This window comes from Leucopleurus acutus (assembly GCF_964270905.1).
Source record: "Leucopleurus acutus genome assembly, chromosome: 7".
Classification (NCBI taxonomy): Eukaryota; Metazoa; Chordata; class Mammalia; order Artiodactyla; family Delphinidae; genus Leucopleurus; species Leucopleurus acutus.
In genome coordinates, this window is record NC_139150.1 from 84,837,935 (window position 1) to 84,859,344 (window position 21,410).

The following is a 21,410-nucleotide window of genomic DNA, read 5'->3' on the forward strand; positions in this document are numbered from 1 at the left end:
TTGGAGCTGGTTGGCATTTTAGTCCTGGTCCTAGTAGGCAGAAACCTGCCAATTCAGAAGGGAACCTGGGGAGATGACAAGAGTGTGCACCTGCTGTGTACCAGGCAGTGTGCTTAGTTTTGCCTCACAAACACTTGCGAGGTCAATTTTGTCAGTCTTGTTTAGACAAATAAGGAAGTCAGAGAAATTAAATAGGTTGATGATCTTAAGCCAGTAAGTGGCAAAGCTGGCAAACCAAACCAAATCTGCCTGCCTCTGAAGCTTTACTTACCTACACAGCCTTGATGAGTGCAAGATCTCTCCTCATTCTTACTCCCCATAGAAACTTCTCAAAAGATACTTTGATGCTTGCTCTTCAGAACTTTTTATCGCTTCTATTAGCCCTAGTAACAGAGAATTCCCACACAGAGAATTGCATATGGCAGTAAGAACTTTGCAGAGGTCATTTTTAATATGCCGCAGCTCAAAATTAATTTCCACTTTCAAACCCAGATGATATCTCAGAGGGAGGCTGTCAGGTGAGAAGATGAGGGTTGCCATATAACGCAAGTGATCTGAGTTATTCTACCAGTTCCCACACATCCCACAGCGACCAAGTTGTTCACGTGGCTATAAATGTATGCTCCTTTTAAATAAGTAAGAATTTGGATCCTGACAGTTTATGGGAAATTGTCAGAAGCAGAGCTGAGTCTGAGGGACCAATAAATGGGCAGCAAGACAATCAATTCAATCTGAAAACATAAGACCAGGCAATTAGAGGAATGAAGGGCTTCTTGGGCGACCCACCTACTCTCTATCTCCATTCCCCCGGCAAACCTTTGCTTGATTTCAGACTTTCCAGCTCCTGGTGCACATTTTTATTCCAGACATCTCATTGTGTGCGTTTATACAAAAGGACAGGGCAGTAACATGCAAAGGTCATGGGCTGTGGAATTAGAATACTTGTTTTCAAATTACTGTACCACACTGAAATACTGTGTGATCTTGGGCTAATTACCTAACCTCTCTGGGTCCTTCTCTGAAAAGCCAATTGCTCTGAATCTTATTGAGATAAAGTGAATAACACAGTTCCTGGCTTATAGTAAGTATCTAAAAAAATACTTTTTCTCTTCTCTCTTCTCTTTATTTGCTTTTTCAGGAATGCCCTGATCCTAAGGGTCTTCCCTCTTTTTCTGCAAGCCTCAGATATTCTTAATTTGATGGTGCTGTTGAAGACTGAAATCTTCTATTCCACTTGGGATCAGTATAAACAGGACCTAGATTTGGGGTTCAGATAACTGGCAGAGATCTCTCAAACTCAGGGAAGATCCAGGCCCAGTGGACAAATTCTGACTGAAGACAGCAATAAAAATCCCATTCTCCTTCACCAGTGAGTGCTTCTAGGATGAGCATAAATAATCTACACTTCTGCCCAAAGAAGTGGAAAGGGAATTCTAAGTTAGGGCCTCAAGAGGAAAGAGGCATTGGTCTCTTGTTTCTCACTTGGGCTGCTTGGTGGACGTGACACCTCGAGAACTGGCAGCCAACTTGAATTCATGAGGTGTCAGTCACAAGGATGAAACCAATGCGCTAAAGATGGTGGGAGGAATGAGCTTGAAGGGCCCTTGGTAACATTGTGGAGTTGCTGAATGAGTCCTTGGCTGTCCATCTCCATCTTGTTGTCATATGAGATAATTAATGTTTAAGCTATTTAAGTCCAAGATTTTCTTACCTGCAACTAAAAGTGTTACTGATTCTCTGATGTCTGCTTCTCAGAACTGCTCTGAGGATTATGAACAACATATGTAAAGCATCTAGAAAGTGCCTGTCATTTAGTAAACACCTGGCAATCATACAGCTTACATTTGTTATAGTTGTTAATATACATGCTCTCTAGGGGAGCAGTGGAGTCTTCATCAAATGGAAGCTTCCTTTAAGCATGTGTTGATGTTGTTACAGAGAAAATTCACACATTCCATCAAACCTACTTGGGGCCTTCAGATCCCATCACATTGAGATTCCATGAGATTTTATCAATGGGCACAAATAAAATTTAAAAATTAATTGATAGTGAAGATGTTGCAACTCATATAAGAAATAGTATGAAACTGTTCTCATTACTAAGGATTTGGTGATCTTACTTAGCCATAAGTAGAACTCTTCTTGCGAGCTCTTCCTTTCTCCTCCCTTGGCTGTGAGCTCTTTTGACTTATCTTTTTGGCATGAGTGGAATTTCAAATCTGTCAGTGTCCTTGACTGTTTGGATAAATAGCTTGCTAGGGAAAGCCGGTTGGAACTGAGTCTAAACTGCCATTTGTTGATGGTTTGAGGATTATAAGTTGTCTAGAAAGTTAAAAAAAAAAAGACTGAAAATAATAACTGTGGGCAAAAGTAGTTCATTCACAGATTCAATCAACATTTATGGAGGTCCTGTGCTTGGTGTTGGGAAAATAAGGCCAAATAGGTCAGGGGCCTGTCATTATGGGCCTTAGAGACAATCTAGTAGAGAAAGAAATGTGAACAAGTGTATGAAAAAAATCTATTGAAATGACCAAAATAGTAGTGATACAATGATGATGAAACCAGGACAACTACTGGGATCGCCGCTATGCATGGCTACCAGTGAGTGAGCACTTCCCATGCACCAGGCTTGTCTTAAGTTCTTTATCTTGCACTGTTTCTCATGATCTTCAATACGGTTCTTTCTGATCATTCTGGTTGTTGTGTCCATTTTAGAGAGGAGCACACTGAGACCCAAATGCATACAACTAGTTAGTGGAGGAGCTAGAATTCACATCCAGGACTTCCTAAGCACAAAGCTCATAGACCTCACTATGCCAAGGTCTGAACAGGGTAAAATGGAGGTTGAAATGAAGGAAGAAGTTAGTTCTGCTGTCAGTGTGCTGGGTCGTGTGCGGGTGGGGGAGGAAGGAAAGATCAGAAGAGGCTTCAAACAGGACATGAACCTCTGTGGACACTTCCTTTGTGGAAAAAGACTTCTCAGAAGAAAATGTGTGGTGCATGGTTCTTTAGCATATTTTCTAATGTGAGAGAAAATGAAAAAGGATGGAGGCAGAATGGTATCTGAATTGGCCCAGCGCCCCTGGAAAACTGCAAGCTCCAATGCAATTGGGACTTCAGGGACCTGGGAAAACTATTATAGTTGTTTGTTCTGCTCAAGTACTTGAAATCTCATGAATAAAATGTTTTCTATGAATACAAATTACTATAATTATCTCCATTAGACCACAGAAACATTACATTCAAAGAGAAGGGGAGATGTACGAACATATTTATTTAGCATATGAAAGTGGTCTTCATGCCAAAAATAATTCAATATCATAGCAACCTACTTAGGCAGTGTCTACACTGACACAGCAGAAGATGTGACACAAAGATTTGGTGTCGGTAATTCATGCTAACCAAAGCCCCCAACATCCAAATTTGGTTCATAAGACTTTCCTGCTAAAGCCACTCCTATAAGCCCCTACCTTGTTCTATGGCTTCAGGCCCAGTGGTATAATTTTCAGCATTCCACTTGTTCTGTAGGGTTTTTCCATACAATTTCAACAATTAAGTATTTCAACACAGTTAAATTCTGGCCAACAGTGTGAAATACAATAGGTAAACTAAGTTAAGATTTTGTTGACTTTTGGAATCAAATATCAAATTTTAACATTATCAATTTTTAATTACTTGAAGAATTTAATTATGTAGTTAAGTTCTATTTCTAGTAGATGAGGACTTGAACTTAATACTTGTCATCCTTTTTAAATGCACGTACAGTGGTTAATACACCTGCCTTATTTAAGGATATGATAAAATGTACCCCAAATGATATAAAACTAACTCCTCAGAAAATAATTTGATATCATCTATCTCATAGATAAATATTTTTATATTATAAAACAATTTCAGCAAGTTTTAAAACTGATAATCTCTCGTGCTGTTTTTATCATATAAGTATATTAATTGTCTTATAGTTTTAATAATGGCAAATTAAAATGATCTTTTTTCAGTGGCAAGAAAAAATATATTTCAACCTAGCCACAATGACCTTCTTTCTGTTCCACAAATAAGCCAAGCTCTTTTCATCCTTGAGATCTCTACACTAATCGTTTTTTTTTCTCTATATTCTTCCCATAAGTGTTTGTTTGTTTCGATCCTTCTTATTTTTCATATCTTAGATCAAATGTCAGATATTTCCATTTCAGAAAATGGGACTACCATTCACCCATTTATGCAGACCAAAAACCTGGGAGGTTATGTATCTATTTTTCCAGTACCTCCATATGCAATGCATCAGCCTGTCCTGGTGATTCTGCCTCTAAATTTTATCTGGAATTTGACCATGTCCTATCACGTCCACTGCTAATTCTAGTCTAAGCCACCATCCTCTTTCATCTGGGTTAATAGACTGCTTCTTTTTATCACAACTTAGCCTGCCATAACTAATATAGAAACTGATACCTTGAAAGAAGATGTTGCTATGATATGAACTTAATATAGATGATATTGACTTGGTCAAAAAGTTAGATGGAGGAGATATATAAATAGAACAGGGTGGAAAGATAGATACTCAGCTTATGCAGTAACAGAACATTAAAAATTAGTAAAATTGCTGCCTAGAAAAACTTATAAGGCAGACCACAGGTCTACTGAGTCTGTTGAAAATGAAGTTAGAATGTTATGGTGTGTTACTTGCTGTTACATTTGGTTTATCTAAAGAGATTACAAGAAGAGATGAGCTGATTAAAGAATTGGCTGATTTCCAATTATCAATTAAAGGCTTTGCAAGGTTGGAGAAGCCACTTGCTTCTGGACCCAAGAGTAGGAAATAAGTAAGGCTAAAATGCCTTCATGTGACAGAGGCTCAGTAAGAATGCTCAGCTATAAGCATGTTACTGCCCATCTAAGCTAAGTCATGTTTCAGAAGGCCTTAAAGTAAATTGAGAAAGGAAGTATGGGGGAGAAGAAGCATAGAGACAAAGCAACCATAGAATAATGTCCATGAAAAAATTTCGTATGGAAGCAGATAAATTAGAAGCTTTCTAAATGTTTGAGGAAAGTATATGGCCAAAGAAACCATGAGTCCTGTTTAAGCCATAAAACAATCTTTGCACCCTTAAACTTATAATTGTAGGAAGAAATTGAAAATGTATGTTATTCAAGGAGAGTATACTCAGAACTTTCTATAATTCAGATGTATCCATGGAAGGGAAATAACCAGGAAGAACTTCTCTAGGAGTCATGGAGTGAAACTGACAGGGAAGTTCCTATCAGAGGGTAGAATTACTGTCAAATTACTATCAGCTGAGAACTATAAAACATTGATAAAGAAAATTGAAGATGATTAAAGAAATGGAAAGATATCTCATGCTCTTGGATTGGAAGAATTAATATTGTTAAAAATGGCAGTCTACAGATTTAATGAAATCCCTATCAAATTACCCATGACAATTTTCACAGAACTAGAATAAATCATCCTAAAATTTATATGGAAGCACAAATGACCCAGAATTGCCAAAGCAATCCTGAGGAAAAAGAACAAAGCTGAAAGCATAACCTCCCAGACTTCAGATAATACTACAAAGCTACAGTAATCAAAACAGTGTGGTATTAGCACAAAAACAGATATATGGATCAATGGAACAGAATAGAGAGCCCAGAAATAAACCCACACACCTATGGTGAATTAATCTTCAACAAAGGAGGCAAGAATATACAATGGAGAAAAGACAGTCTCTTCAGCAAGTGGCATTGGGAAAGCAGGACAACTGCATGTAAATCAGTGAAGGTAGAACACACCCTCACACTGTACACAAAAACAAATTCAAAATGGCTAAAGACTTAAATGACACCATAAAACTCCTAGAAGAGAACATAGGCAAAACATTCTCTGACATAAATCATAGCGATGTTTTCTTAGGTCAGTCTCCCAAGGCAAAAGAAATAGAACCAAAAATAAACATTAAGACCTAATCAAACTTACAAGCTTTTGCACAACAAAGGAAAACACAAACAAAATGAAAAGACAACCCACGGAATGGGAGGCAATATTTGTAAACAATGCAGCCAAGAAGGACTAAATTCCCAAAATACACAAAGGGCTCATACAGGTCAATATCAAAAACCAAAAAGGAAATAAGTAACCCAATCAAAAAATGGACAGAAGACCTAAATAGACATTTCTCCAAAGAAGACATCCAGATGACCAACAGGCACATGAAAAGATGCTAACATTGCTAATTATTAGAGAAATGCAAATCAAAACAACAATGAAGTATCAACTCACACCATGGCCATCATCAAAAACCTAGAAATAATAAATGCTGGAGAGGGTGTGAAGAAAAGGGAACCCTTATACACTGTTGGTAGGAATGTAAATTTGTGCAGTTACTATGAAGAACCATATGGACGTCCTTTAAAAAACTAAAAATAGAGTTTATTAGCAAGAATCCCATTCCTGGGCATATATCCAGAAGAAAATGAAAACTCTAATTCGAAAAGATACATACACCCCAAAGTTCATAGCAGCACTATTTACAATAGTCAAGACATGGAAGCAACCTGCGTCCATCAACAGATGAATGGATAAGAAGATGTCACACACACACACACACACACACACACACACTCACACACACTCACACACTGGAATACTACTCAGCCATAAAAAAGAATTAAATAATGCCATTTGCAGCTACATGAATGGATCTAGAGATTATCATACTAAGTGAAGTCAGACAGAGAGAGATATCACTTATATGTGGAATGTGAAAAAATGAAACAAATGAACTTTTTTACAAAGCAGAAATAGACTCACAGACAGAAAACAAACTTATGGTTACCAAAAGGGAAAGTGGGGGAGGAACAAATTAGGAGTTTCGGATTAACAGATACACACTCCTACATGTAAAATAGATAAATAACAAGGACCTACTGTACAGCACAGGGAACTATATTCAATACCTTGTAATAACTTATAATGGAAAAGAATCTGAAAAAAGAATGGCTCAATCACTTTGCTGTACACCAGGAACTAACATAACATTGTAAATAAATTATACTTCAATAAATAAAATAAAAATAAAAATGACAAAATCACTATGAGGACAGGGGATCTGCCTTTCTAATGCCTGCCCAGAAGACCATCATTGTTATGGACCAGGGACAGCTGCATTTTTCCCATGCTTTTTCTTTTCTGAGTTTGTATTGTGGTTATCCTATCTCTGTCCCACCACTGCATTTCATGTGAGTGTGATGAGTGGGGGGAGCAAATTCTTTGCCATTTAGTTTATGGACTAGGGAACAAAAACTGGATCTGACTGAAAGAATTGCACATCAACTGTTGTTTCACTTACACAAATCAGCAAAATCTAATTTATGGCAAGAAATATTCCATTGAAATGTTGTGCTGTAATGTGGGAAAATGTAAATCTTTTTCATGGTTTCTATCAACGTGAAATAAAATTTAATTCTGACTTTTCTGTGAAAAAAAAAAAGAATTGCACATCACCTAGAGATCACGGACGTTAAGTTGCATGCATTGAATGGATGCGGCATTTGGATATTTCCATTGAAGTGTAGGTGAGTTTGTTCTTTGTCTGGGAAGCAGGAATCATATGGATTTTTGTTGGTCAGAGAGGCTGACTGGCAGAGATCACTAGCTGTCCCTCTAATTTAGCAAGCTCTTCCAGTCCCAGGGCTGACCTGGATGATCTTTCTGAGATCTCGGCATGGCTGCCCTTTTCTTGTATTATCAACATTTTCTTGCACTTTTCTTGCATTTTCAACATTTCCATGTAAATTTTGTCTCTTCAGTGACGACTTTCATCACCACCAGAGTTAAGTGACTCTCACCCCAGGCATTTCCAACCCATTACTGCTTTGTTTTCTTGGTAGCACTTATTGTTATCTGAAATTATTTTATTTATTCTTTGCCTTTCTTGTTTATTTCATGTTTCTTTTGACTAGAATATAAGCCCTGTGAAGACTAGACTGTCTGAATTCAAGGTATGTATGTTCACTGCTGAATTCCCAGAATTTAGTATTGTGACCTGCATAAAGATGGCATTCCTTAGTTGAATGAATGAATGAGGCCAAACTTTGAGGCCAAAGAATTCAGATCCTTTTGCTAACACTTGTAAGGAAGTTTTCCTAACCAAATATCCAAGACCATGAAATTCTTTTAGTCATATCTGATTCTGTTTTATTTGCATAGACCCTGACTTGGATGGTGCTCATAATTTTTTATGAAGGAATTATCAGAAGTTTTTTTAGTTGGCCCAGGTTTTGGGGCATCCGGTAGACATAGAATTGAGAGGCTATTTTTAATTCTTCCTGTAATTTTAAAGTTTCCCCAAATTGACAACTCATTAACTTACTCATTAGCTGATGGTTCCCTGGTAGTCCACTTCTGTAGGCAATTTGGCAGCTTAAGGGAACAAAAACAAAATATCTCTGTTTAGAACATTTTGGTCCATTTCTTCATTTATAAATGTTAATTTATAAATCATTTTGTTTTAGGTGCATCTTTTATAAAAACAAACAAACAGACTTCAAAAGCTGAACTACTCTGATAATGTTTTTGTTTGTTCTTTTTTTATGGGAGTATTTAAGCCATTTACATTTATTTTCCTAAGAAATACCTGTTGTGTTACATCAATCTATTTGTTCTTGTTTTCTGTTTTATGTGTTTGCTAAATTTCCTTTTTTTAACCCCATGTATTTATTCTATTAACAATTAACTTTTACCTAAAAATATACTATAATATTTTCATGTTTAAATCTGTGAAGAACATTTGTTTTCAATTTTTGAGGGGTATATACTGAAGAGCGGAATTGCTGAAACATATGGTAATTTTATGTTTAACTTTTTGAGAAGCCACCAAATTTTTCCACAGTAGTTGAATCATTTTACATTTCCACCCACAATGTATGAAGTTTTCAGTTTCTCCACAACTTGACAATGCTTATTTCCATTTTAAAAATTTCTGGCCATCGTAGTGGATGTGAAGTGGTACTTCATTATGGCTTTGATTTGCATTTCCTTAATGATGAAAAAAGTTGAACATTTTTCATGTACTTTTTGACCCTTTGTTTATCTTTTTGGAGAAATGCGTGTTCAAGTCCTTTGCCCATTTAAAAAATGGGGTTGTTTGTTATTGTGTTGTTGAGTTCTAAGAGTTCTTTATACACTTTGTACACAAGTCCCTTGTACCCAGATTTGTAAATATTTTCTCCCATTCTGTGAATTATCTTTTCAGTTACTTGATTTTATCATTTGCAGCACAAAAAGTTTTCATTGTCATTAAATCCAATTTATCTATTTTTTCTTTTGTTGCTTGTGCTTTTGGTGCCATATCTTAGAATGCATTGCTAAATCTGAAATCATGAAGATATACCACTATGTTTTCTTCTAAGAGTTTGAAAATGGGTATATATATATACATGAATGTTCATAGCAGCATTATTCACAATAGGCAAAGAGTAGAAACAGCTCAAATGTTCATCAATGAATGAATGGATGGATAAACAAAATGTGGTATACACATGCAATGAAATATTATTCAGTCATAAAAAAGAATGACATCCTGATACATGCTAAAACAAGGGTAAACTTTAAAAACATTATGCTAAGTGAAAGAAGCCAGATACAAAAGGTATGGTATTGTTCCATTTATGTGAAATATCCAGAATAGGTAACTCCATAGAGAGAGGATACAGTTAATGGTTCAGGGCCTTGGATAAAGGGGAATTGGAGCAAATGATTAATGGCTGTGAGGTTTCCTTTTAAGGTGATGAAGATGTTTTTGAACTAGGTAGAAGTGGTCACTGCACAACATTGTGAATGTACTAAACACCACTGAATTGTTTGCTTTAAAAAGAATAATTTCATGTTATGTAAATTTCATCTGAAAAAAATATAAAGAAAAAAATAATAAAAAATAAGAGCTCTTTGAAAGCTAATACATTTGATATGTTTTCTTTCCTCCCTAAACTTCTTCCTAATTTTTACTGATATTATTTAGGATTTTGGATAAAGATCATTGATCTTTTATGTTACATTGTCTTCTATTTCAAGACTTACTGCTGACATTTGCATTATGCTTCATATCTACATTAACTATAATTATCTAGACTAAATTGTGAATTTTCTGATTTTACTGTTCGTTAGTATTTGAAGATTATACTAGCTCTTCCCCATCTTGAATATATTGCACTATTTCTTTGAGCAATTTTTAAAGGAAAGGTATATGTATGAAACTTTTTATGAAGCTTTTTACTCCTGAGGATGACTTTCAGTTGCTTTCAATTAATGAATGATTGTTTAGTTAGGTATAAAAATTTTTTAGGACATCCAGGAAGATGGAGTAGATATGTTTTTTCCTATTACTCATGTAAGACAGAAAAAAACAGTACAAAACCACTCAATATTTTAAAAACTCAAAATTAATACAAAAATTCATGATTCATAAAATATCAAAATTTTAAATAAAGACAAGATCTATCAGGGGCAAGTTTAGGAAGGTGAGTCATACAAGTACAGCATTGGATCCCTCCAATTTGAAATTTTGATATTTTGTGCATCATGGATTATAATTCTTTATCTTTTATCATTTCACACTAAAACATTGTTTCTCTTGGTTGCTGAATTTTTTGGTGTTCCCTTAAATTTTGCTCTTAAGAGTCTCATTTGTCTCATCTGTTCCTAGGTCTCCTTGAACACATTTTTATCCTCAAAATTCCCTAAGTTTTGTTCTGATATAACAGTTCTCAAATCTGGCTTCAGATTAGAATCTAATGTTATTAGATAAAATCTAATAACCAGGCCCTAACCCCAGACCAATTAAGTTAAACTCTTTATGAGTGAAGCTTCAACATCAGGATTTTAAAAAGCTATCTAAGAGATTCCAATGTGCCACTGAAGCTGAGACCTACTACCTTATTTTCTAATGCTTATAGATGCAGAGATTAGGAGTACTGACCATCTCATCAGAATGTATGACTTCAGCTATTGGTTTTGAATCCTTCGGCAAGTTATTTATCATTTCTGATACTCAGATTCCTATCTCATGGTGTTGTCCTCAAGATTCAGTGAAAAGGCACATGCAAACCCTAAGCACAGTGCCTAGATCTTAGCAAACCTTAAATGTTGGCCATTAAGATATTGCAGGTACTGAAGATGGGAAAAGGAAAAAGCATGGCCGTAATTTATTATTGTTGTGGAGAATGTTGCCAGCTTAATATACTCTCTGAAATGTAAATATTTCCCTAGGATTTTTCTTGGTGCCTGTCCCTTTTTTGTTTATTTTGCCTTATATTTAGTGAGCCTATTTGCTCTAATAATACAAATACTTCTTCAATTAAATACACTTTTCTTCTATCATACCTTTGATTCTTTCTTCTCTCTCTGATTTGTTTTTTCTTTCTGGTAATATCTATAACTCTCTTTTCCTTCTAATTTCTGGGAGAATGATTTAATTTATATTTTCTTTTTAATATAAAATGCATATACATAGTTTTATGAATCAAAAGTTACAAGCTTTGAAAAAAATATGACAGTATCCCATACACTACCAGTACTTATTCTCTCCAGAGCCATGTTAAAGTCTCATCTTTTCTTCTGATATTACCCTAATATTTCTTAATAACATGTTTATAGAATTTTCACTGTTTTTATATATTTTGAATATGTAACATATTCACTTTGTTCAAAAGTTAAATACATATAGATTTCTCTTATAGATTCTTAGGCAGAAGTTTCTCTCCCTTTCTACTCCCATCTACCCTTAGCCGCTACCACCACGCACAATATTTAATTACTTTTATTGTGTTTTATGTAACTTTTCAAAGTTATTTTCATGCAAATACAAACAAAGATAATGTATTTTTTTAGATGATTTTCTTGAAGTGGGTTTGTGATCACTGATTCTCTTTGCTGTAATATACTCTCAGCTTCTCACTGCCATCCTTGGGGTTTTAAATTACATAAATATTTTTTTTACCTTCCTGCAGTCTTTTCTTAACTCAAGTTGCATTTTTCCCTCTTCTAACTGCCTATTCTGTATTTAATAATTTCCTAAATCCTATCAAAAATATGAATTTCTGACTTTCTTAAGCTCATTTCCTGACATATTACACATAGTAATTCTGTTTCTTGAGAGGATATTGTTTTTGATTCCTTAGAACTGCTAAATAACATTTTTAAGTTCTGGGCATTTAATAAATCTGGCCCTAGAAGAGAATATAGGTAGAACACTCTTTGACATAAATTGTAGCAATATTTATTTGGAACTGTCTCCTAAAGCAAAAGAAATAGAAGCAAAAATAAAAAAATATGGAACCTAAATTAAACTTAAAAACTTCTGCACAGCAAAGGAAAACATCTACAAGACAAAAAGACAACCTACTGAATGGGAGAAAATGTTGCAAATAATATGACTGATAAAGGGTTAGTATTTAAAATATATAAACTGCTCATACACCTCAATATAAAAAAACCCCTCAAAGAACTAATTTAAATATGGGCAGATCTAAAGAGACATTTTTCTAAAGAAGATATACAGATGGCCAACAGGTACATGAAAAGATGATCAACATTGTTAATCATCAGAGAAATGCAAATCAAAACCACAATGAGATAGCACCTCACACCTCTCAAAATGGCTATCATCAAAAAGTCTGCAAGTAACAAATGTTGGCGAAGATGTGGAGAAAAGGAAACCCTAGTACATTGTTTGTGGGACTGTAAATTGGTGTAGCCACTATAGAAAACAGTATGGAGGTTCCTCAAAAACTAAAAAGAGAACTACCATAATGACCCAGCAATTCCACTGCTGGGTATATAGCTGAAGAAAATGAAAACACTAATTCGAAAAGATACATGCACCCCAGTGTTCATAGCAGCATTATTTACAATAGCCAAGATATGAAGCAATCTGAGTACATCAACAGATAGGTGGATAAAGAAGATGTGGAAGATCTTCCACAATAGAATATTACTTGACCATAAAAAAGAATGAACTTCTGTCATTTGCAACAAGGTGGATGGACCTAGAGGGTATTATGCTTAGTGAAATAAGTCAGACTGGTAAAGATAAATACTTTATGTTTCACTTACATGTGGAATCTAAAAAATAAAACAAATGAATGTATGTAACAAAACAGAAACAAACTTACAGATATAGAGAACAAACTAGTGGTTGCTAGTAGGATGAGGGAAGGGGAGAAGGAGAAAATAAGGGTATAGAATTAAGAGACACAAACTACTATGTGTAGAGTAAATAAGCAACAAGGATATATTGTACAGCACAGGGAAATATAATCATTATTTTGTAACAGCTTTATTTAAATGGAGTATAATTTCTAAAAATATTGAATCACTATGTTGTACACCTGAAACTAATATAATGTTGTAAATCAACTATACTTCAATTTAAAAATTTGGTAATTTGTTTCTATTTGCTCATCCCTGCAGAGGAAATTTATAATTTACCTTTTTGGAAAACTAAGGAAGATTTTCTTAGGCATTGAGTGGCTTAGGTAAAGAAAGGAAAAGATTAGATTTTCTCTAACTTTATTTTGCTAATACAGAGTTTCAGAAAATAGGAAGAAATAAGAAAGGAGTTGGAACAAGAGAAATAAAGAGTTCCTTTTCCCTGTTTGTCCCTGGTTCCTCAGCTCAGACTGAGGCTCCCAAAGGCTTGGTCTCAGGTATTAAGACGAATTTGGGGATTGAGGATTCCTGGAAATAAGGGAAGACAAGGAGGATGGGAGTGTACATGTCTCAAGTATCTATAATTACTTTATTTATGCAATCTCATTTTACACTAATGATGATGGTGATAGCAATGATTTTTACATTTAAATGTTTATCATTTGTCAGATTCTGTGCCAAGTTTAACACACATTAACTTAATCCCCATGATCACCTTATGAAATATTCACTGTAAACATTGCAATTGTATAAGGAAAGGAAATGAAGCATGGGGATGTTTAGTAACTTGTTCAAAATGACATAGCTGAGTTTGCTGGGGCTGGGGTTCAGACCTGATTCTAGAAAGGCTACAATGATAAGCACCTTTTTAGAAGTGTAAGAATTGAGGTCCAGAAAGAATAAGTAATTTGCCTAAGATAAATAGTAAAATTGGTACTTTAACCTTTGTCTGACTTCAACTATACTACATGAAGCTACCTCTAGATGCTCAGAATCAGACAACCTTAAACTTAAGAACCAGAAACAGTCTCAGAGATTATACCATTTCAAAGCATAGTCCCTCATTTTACAGATAATCTGTAATCACTAAAATCTCTCACCTGAACCAATCATATGTCAGTTCTATGCAGCAAGACAACATTATACATCAAAGGAGAGTTAATGTTTGAAATATTATTTCTATTTTAAAGAAATCATGATGAGGGATCCAATTCTTGATGGCAACACATCTCTTCATAGAAAATTCAAATGCCTCATTGTTTCTCTGCAACAAGAAAACTTGGGAAAGGATTCTATAGACACTGAGCCCATTGTAGGGAGCTGTGGGACCCAGAGATTTTCATGAGAGTGAGCATGCCCTTCGAGATCAAAGCAGATTGTCTTCTGAGAGGCGTCCAGTGGGCCATCCTCTGAAAAGTGACCCACTGTTCAGCACAGCTCTTTCCAGGACACTGAATTGGAGCCAGCTGGTGCCTGGAACGTACCTTGTGTGTCACCTTCTGATCTCTGTTTGAAGGCCAACTGTATGTGATTAAGCGTAACAGACACAGAGCTTGTGTTAAGCCCAGGATGTAACTTGTTGAGTGAATAGCAATTGACTTGAAAATTGGACAAACGGATTGAGTTTCTTCTCTCAGTCTCTCTTCTTTCGAATACAGCAAGATTAAATCCTCTGAGCTTAGTCAAATCAGTGCTTGCTGTTTCTGAGAAGGACATTCGTGAGGTGTAGTCCTTCAGGGATACTAATTGGGATTTGAGTAGGATGAAATTTTTACCCAGACTTGTGCGTCGCTTAACCAGGATGGCAAGAAATAGCACCAAGTGAAAGCATGTTTTGGCCTTTTGGCATTTCCCTATAGTGACCAAATAATGCAAAGTTTTTCGTTTTGTTTTTTTAAGCTCTTGCTGTTTCTCAAAATTGCTTGCACGTCGGAATCGCCTTGAAAATTAAAAAGAAAAAATACTGATGCCACTGATTCTACCCAACAGATTTGAATTTAATTGGTATGAAGTGTGGCCTGAGAACAGGGATTTTTTAAACCCCTGAAGCAATTCTAATGTACAGCAAAGCTTGAGAACCACTAGGAACCACTTTTAATCTCAATCACTCTGATGAGGCACCAGCTGCAAGCACATTTTATACCAACATGTTTGCGGAGTATAAACATCGCAGTGCAAACTCTTGCACCCAAGAACCCTGGGCTGCTTGTGGACAACCTTTGGAAAAGTTTGAATTTGTAAACTGATAATACATATAATTCCATGGGCCCCATATGGTTCCTGTTATGTTGAGGGAACTATACACATTTGCCTTGCCCCAGGATGAAAAGATAAATAACAGATGTGGATAATTTTTATCATACTTGTACGTGAACAATAATAGAAAAATAAGAAATGAAGGGGGCAGTGAGAGAAGTAAAACACATGAAAATAAAACTCAAATCAATTATGCTAGGGTATATGTTTGTATTTTAATAATCCAACTATTTAATAGATAAGAAATAACTGTGTCATACAATTCCCTATTTCTAAGGGAGGCAGTCTCTACAATGACAAGAAACAATAATAAAATTTTGGGTGTAATGGAATAATCTCAAGTTGTTTATGATAATGATAACTAAAATGTATAAATTGTTTACCATGTGCTAAGCACTGTTCTAAGCATTTTACACATATTAAGCAATTTAATCCTCACTACAACCCTGAGATAAATACTTTTTTGTTCCGATTTTACAGATGAAGAAACTAAAACCAGAGAATTTAAGTAATTTGTCCAAGGTGACACAGCTACTATGTGATGAAGGATGAACTGAGCCTAAACAGTCCAGTTTCAGATACCATTCAAAGGTATTCTAAAGGTGCTAGTGACAACCTGGTGACAGCCCCTTCACAGAGGGAAGACTAGTCCCATCTATAGAGGTGAAGCAGAGTGTAAAGCTGGAAGAATTTTATTGGAGAATGGCTACCAAGATTTAGGGTGGCTGGGAATAATAATAATAGTAGAATAATAATAATACCAGACACTGATATATACTATGTGCCAGGCACTGGGTGAAGTTTGGGTGTGATTCACATCTTCTCTACCTTTTAGCAGTGGGATCTTTCACTCCTGATGGTCTGATTAAGAAGTCAATATGTGGTTGGCTAGGGTCTCTTAGGGAAGTTTTTAAAAAACATATATCTAGATTATTAAAAAAAATTTTACTATGAAATACAGCATGCATAAATAGTGAATATATATAAATGTATAAATGTGCATGTGTGCATATACTCTAATAAAATCATTGAACAACCATAAATCCATTGTTAATACATTGGATCAGGAGCACAGGTTAAATCCAGCCTGCTGTCTGTTTCTGTAAATAAAGTTTTATTGGAACGCATCCATGGCCATTTGTTTACATATTGTCTATGCTGATTTCTTTTTACAACTGCAGATTTGAGTAGTAGCATCAGAGACCATATGGCTCACAAAGCCAAAAAAAATTACTTTCTGGCTTTTTATAGAAAACATTTGCTGACCCCTGCCTTAGATACCTCTTCCTAATAAATTTCCCTCTTCCACCTCCAGAAAGCAGCCACTCCTAAATTCTGTATGAATTTTTTTATTAAGAAAATTAATTGGTCGGTTTTGCCATTTTTGAATCTAGCATAAAGAAAATCATGGGCATGAAGTCTTTGGCAATGTGTTCCCTTCTCTTAATCATATGATTGTGAGATTCATCCATATTGATGTGTATGGCTGAGGTTCCCTAACTTTCATTGACTTATGACAGTCTATTGTATGAGCATATCTCAATATATCTATCCAATCTATTGCTGCTGGGCATTTGCGTTGTTTCTAATTTTTGCTCTTTTGAATAAAGCTACCATGAACTTTCTTAGTATGACTCCTGATACACATGTACAAGACATTCTCTGGTATATATATTTGCTGGAATTGCTAAGTTACATAGGTACATGTGTACTCCTCATATACAGATATATATATGAAACAATCACATACACATACCCTATGTGAAAATCCTATTTGAACAATTTTGAAAGTGGTTGAACCAAATTATATTCTTACCCACACTCTACGAGAGTTCCTGTTGCTCCATGTCCTTGTAAACTATTATTATTGCCTGACTTTTTAAATGTTTGCTAATATGGGGTGTGAGAAATGATATCTTATTAGATTTTAATGTTTATTTCCCTTAGTAATGAGTTCAGACACTTTTATTTATGGACCATTTATGTTTCTGCTTTTGTGAAATGCCTATTTATGTCTTTTCTCATTTTTCTATTTCTGCCTGTTATTGATTCATATAAATTCATTATATATTCTGGATATTAGATCTTTGTCAAGAGTATGTGTAATGTATGTCTTCTCCCAGCTTTTTACTTCTCTTACCATTTTCTTATGGCTACTTTTTCATTAACAGATATTTTAAAATATATTTTAATATATCAATATTTTTCTGTATGGCTTGCGAAATTTACATCTTGTTTGAGAAATAAGTTATTCTTATCTTCTAACATTATCATAGTTTTCCCTTTCAAAATTAGGCTGTAAAACACCTGGAATTGAGTTTTGTGTGTGTTTTGAGGTAGAGTCCAATTTAATTTTTTCCAATTGTATTGATGTTATTTATTTAAAACCCATCATTTCCCTCACTGAACAGTAATGTTTATTCTGTCATAAATCAAAATTTTATATATGCATGTTTTTTCCTCCAGTGATACCCACTGTCTTATTCGATAATTTCATAGTAATTCTTGGTATCAAACTATGCAAATACCTCACAGTTTTCCTTTTCATTCAGGAGTGTTTTGGAGATTCTTGCACATTTGTGTTTTTCATGTATTTTGAAATTAATTTGTTATGTGTCAAAAAAGAAGACTAAAATTTTATTGATCTATAGATCAGTTTCCAATCCATGAATATGATATATTTTTTCATTAATTTGTGGCTTCTTTCAATAAAATTTCATGATTGTCTCCATAGAGATCTTACTGTTTCTAAGAGCTATGTTTATAGACACTTTTGGATTTTCTATACAATATTATTGTAAACAAATAGTGAGAGTTTTATTTCTTCCTTCACAATCTTTACAGGTTTTATTTCTTTTATGTCTTGATGTACTCCTTTAAGATCTTCAATATTTGGAATAATCTGGCCTTTGATTTTTTAATCTTTTTCAGCCTTTCATAATTGTGTATGTTCTTCCTAATTGTTTTGTAGATATCTTTTATGAGGTTAAGAAATCTTCTTTTATTTCTAGTTTATTAAGAAATTTTTAAAAATAAATGAATGCTAAACTTTGTCAGTTTGACTCCATTACATCTTTTTTGAGATAATCATGTTTTTTTTTCTTTCAATTTGTTAAAAAGATTTACCATTTTGATTGGTATTTTGAAATCAGGTTTATTGAGGTACAATTTATATACAATAAAACTCACTATTTTAAAGTAGACCATTCAATGGACTTTGGTAAACGTATGCAAACAATGCAACAAAAAGGTTTATAACTTCTGCATCACTACCAACAGCTCCCTCATGGCCCTTTGTAGTCAGTAACCATCCTCACCCAGCTTTAGTATACCACTGATCTGCTTTCTGTTACTATAGTTTTTCCTTTAATTTGACTAGTGCTTGAGTGTTAAGCCAGTCTTGTTTTCTGGATTCATTTGGTCATATCTTTTATAAAATGTTAATGGTTTACTATGATTGGTACATAACTTTACTGTCTTGTACTACTCTTTGCCTACTTGGTGTCAGGATCTTACAATGTTCACAAATGAGTTGGGGAAAGTATCTTCTTCCTACAGGCTGGAATAATTTATATATTATTAGAATATCTGTTCCTTGAATACTTAGCTAATTTTACCATGAAACCATTTAATCCTAGAGATTTTTGAAGGAAGATTTAAAAATATTGATTCTGTTCTTTAACCAGTTATTCTGTTTATGTTAAGTCTAGTTTATTTTTCCAGAAATTCTTTTCATTTAAATTTTCAAATCTACTGGTTTAAAGTTGATCTAATAACTCCTTATTACTTGTTTAAAGACCTGTTTTTCTTTTTTTTTTTTTTTTTTTTTTTTTTTTTGTGGTATGCGGGCCTCTCACTGCTGTGGCCTCTCCCGTTGCAGAGCACAGGCTCCAGACGCACAGGCTCAGCGGCCATGGCCCACGGGCCCAGCCACTCCGCGGCATGTGGGATCTTCCCGGACCGGGGCATGAACCCATGTCCCCTGCATCGGCAGGCGGACTCCCAACCACCGCGCCACCAGGGAAGCCCCTGTTTTTCTTTTAGAGCAGTGCACAGAAAAATTGAGAGGAAGTTTCCCATATACCCCTGACCTCCACACATGCACAGCCTCCTCCATTATCACCATCCTGCACCAGAGTGGTATATTTGCTATAAATGATGAACCTACATTGACACATCACCATTACGCAAAGTCCATCATTTACATTAGGATTCACTCTACGTGCTGTATATTCTGTGGGTTGGACAAATGTATAATTACATATATCCACTATTATAGTATCATACAGAGTATTTATACTGCCCTAAAAATCTTCTGTGCTCCACCTATTCATTCATCTTTCCCCTTGCCCCTGCTAACCACTGATCATTTTACTGTCTCCATAGTTTTACTTCTTCCAGAATGCCATATAGATGGGATTATAAAGTATGTTGCCTTTCAGATGGGTTTCTTTCACTGAATAATATGCATTTAATAATCCTCTGTGTCTTATCGTGGGTTGATAGCTCATTTCTTTTTAGCTCTGAGTAATATTCCATTGTCTAGATACATCAGCTTATTTATTCATTCATCTACAGAAGAACATCTTGGTTGCTTCCAAGTTTTGGCAATCATGAATAAAGCTGCTATAAACATATGTTTGTAGGTTTTTGTATGGACATAAATTTTCAGTTCTTTAGGGTAAGTACCAAGGAGATGATTGTTGGATCTATAGAAAGTTTCATTTTGTAAGAAGCCAGCTGTCTTCCAAAGTGGCTGCATTATTTTGCATTCCCACCAGCAATGAATGAATTACTGTGTTCTACACGCTTGTCCACATTTGGTGTTGTCAGTGTTCTGGGTTTTTGTTGTTCTAATAAGTGTGCAGTGGTACCTCATGGTTGTTTTAATTTGCATTTCTTTTTTGACATATGATGTGGAACATCTTTTCATATACTTATTTGCCATCTGTATATCTTCTTTGGTAACGTGTCACTTAAGGTCTTTGGCTCATTTTTTAATTGGGTTGTTTGTTTTCTTTAATTGGGTTGTTTCTTTCATTTTTTAATTGGGTTGTTTGTTTTCTTGTTTGTTGTGTTTTAAAAGTTCTTTGTATATTTTGGATAGTCCTTTGTTAGAAATATCTTTTGCAAATATATTTTCCCAGTTTGTGGTTTGTCTTTTTATTCTCTTGACAGTGTTTTTTTCTCACAGAGCAGAAATTTTTAAATATATTAATCCTTTCTTTCATTGATCATGCTTTATTACCGTTTAAATTCAATCAGAATGAAGTTACGTTCTTCTTTTTATTCTTCCCCTCCCCACCAAGATATTTTTCTGTTCTTTACTTTTAATATAATTCCATTGTGGTCAGAGATAATATTTTGTGTGACTTGCATCCTTTTATGTATGTTAAGACTCGTTTTACGGCTCACAATATGTTCTATTTGGCAATTGTTCCCTGAACACTTAAAAAGAATGTGTTTTCTGCTATCCTTGAGTGCAGTGTTCTGTAAATGTCAATTAGGGCCAGTTGGTTAATAGTGTTTTTCAACTCTCTTATATCATTACTGGTTTTCTGTCTATTAGCTATAATCTGTTAGTGAAAGAGAGATACAGATATCTCCAATTATAACTGTGAATTTGTCTGTTTCTACTTGTAGTTTTGGTTAGTGTTAGCATAATACGTCTTTTTCCACCTATTTTCCTGATGTATCTTTATATTTACATATATAAGGTGTACATATTTCCTCACATTTTCTTTCTTTTGTATCTTTTATTCCATTTTATCTTCTTTGTTGACTTACTCATAACTCTTTGTTTTGATATTTTAGTGCTTGCTTTAGGGATTATAGTATGCATTTTTAACTCATCACAGTCCACCTTCTAGTGATGTTATATTTACTTTACATATAATATAAGAACTCTGTCATAGTATATGTCCACTTTTCCCCTCCCAATAATTGTGCTATT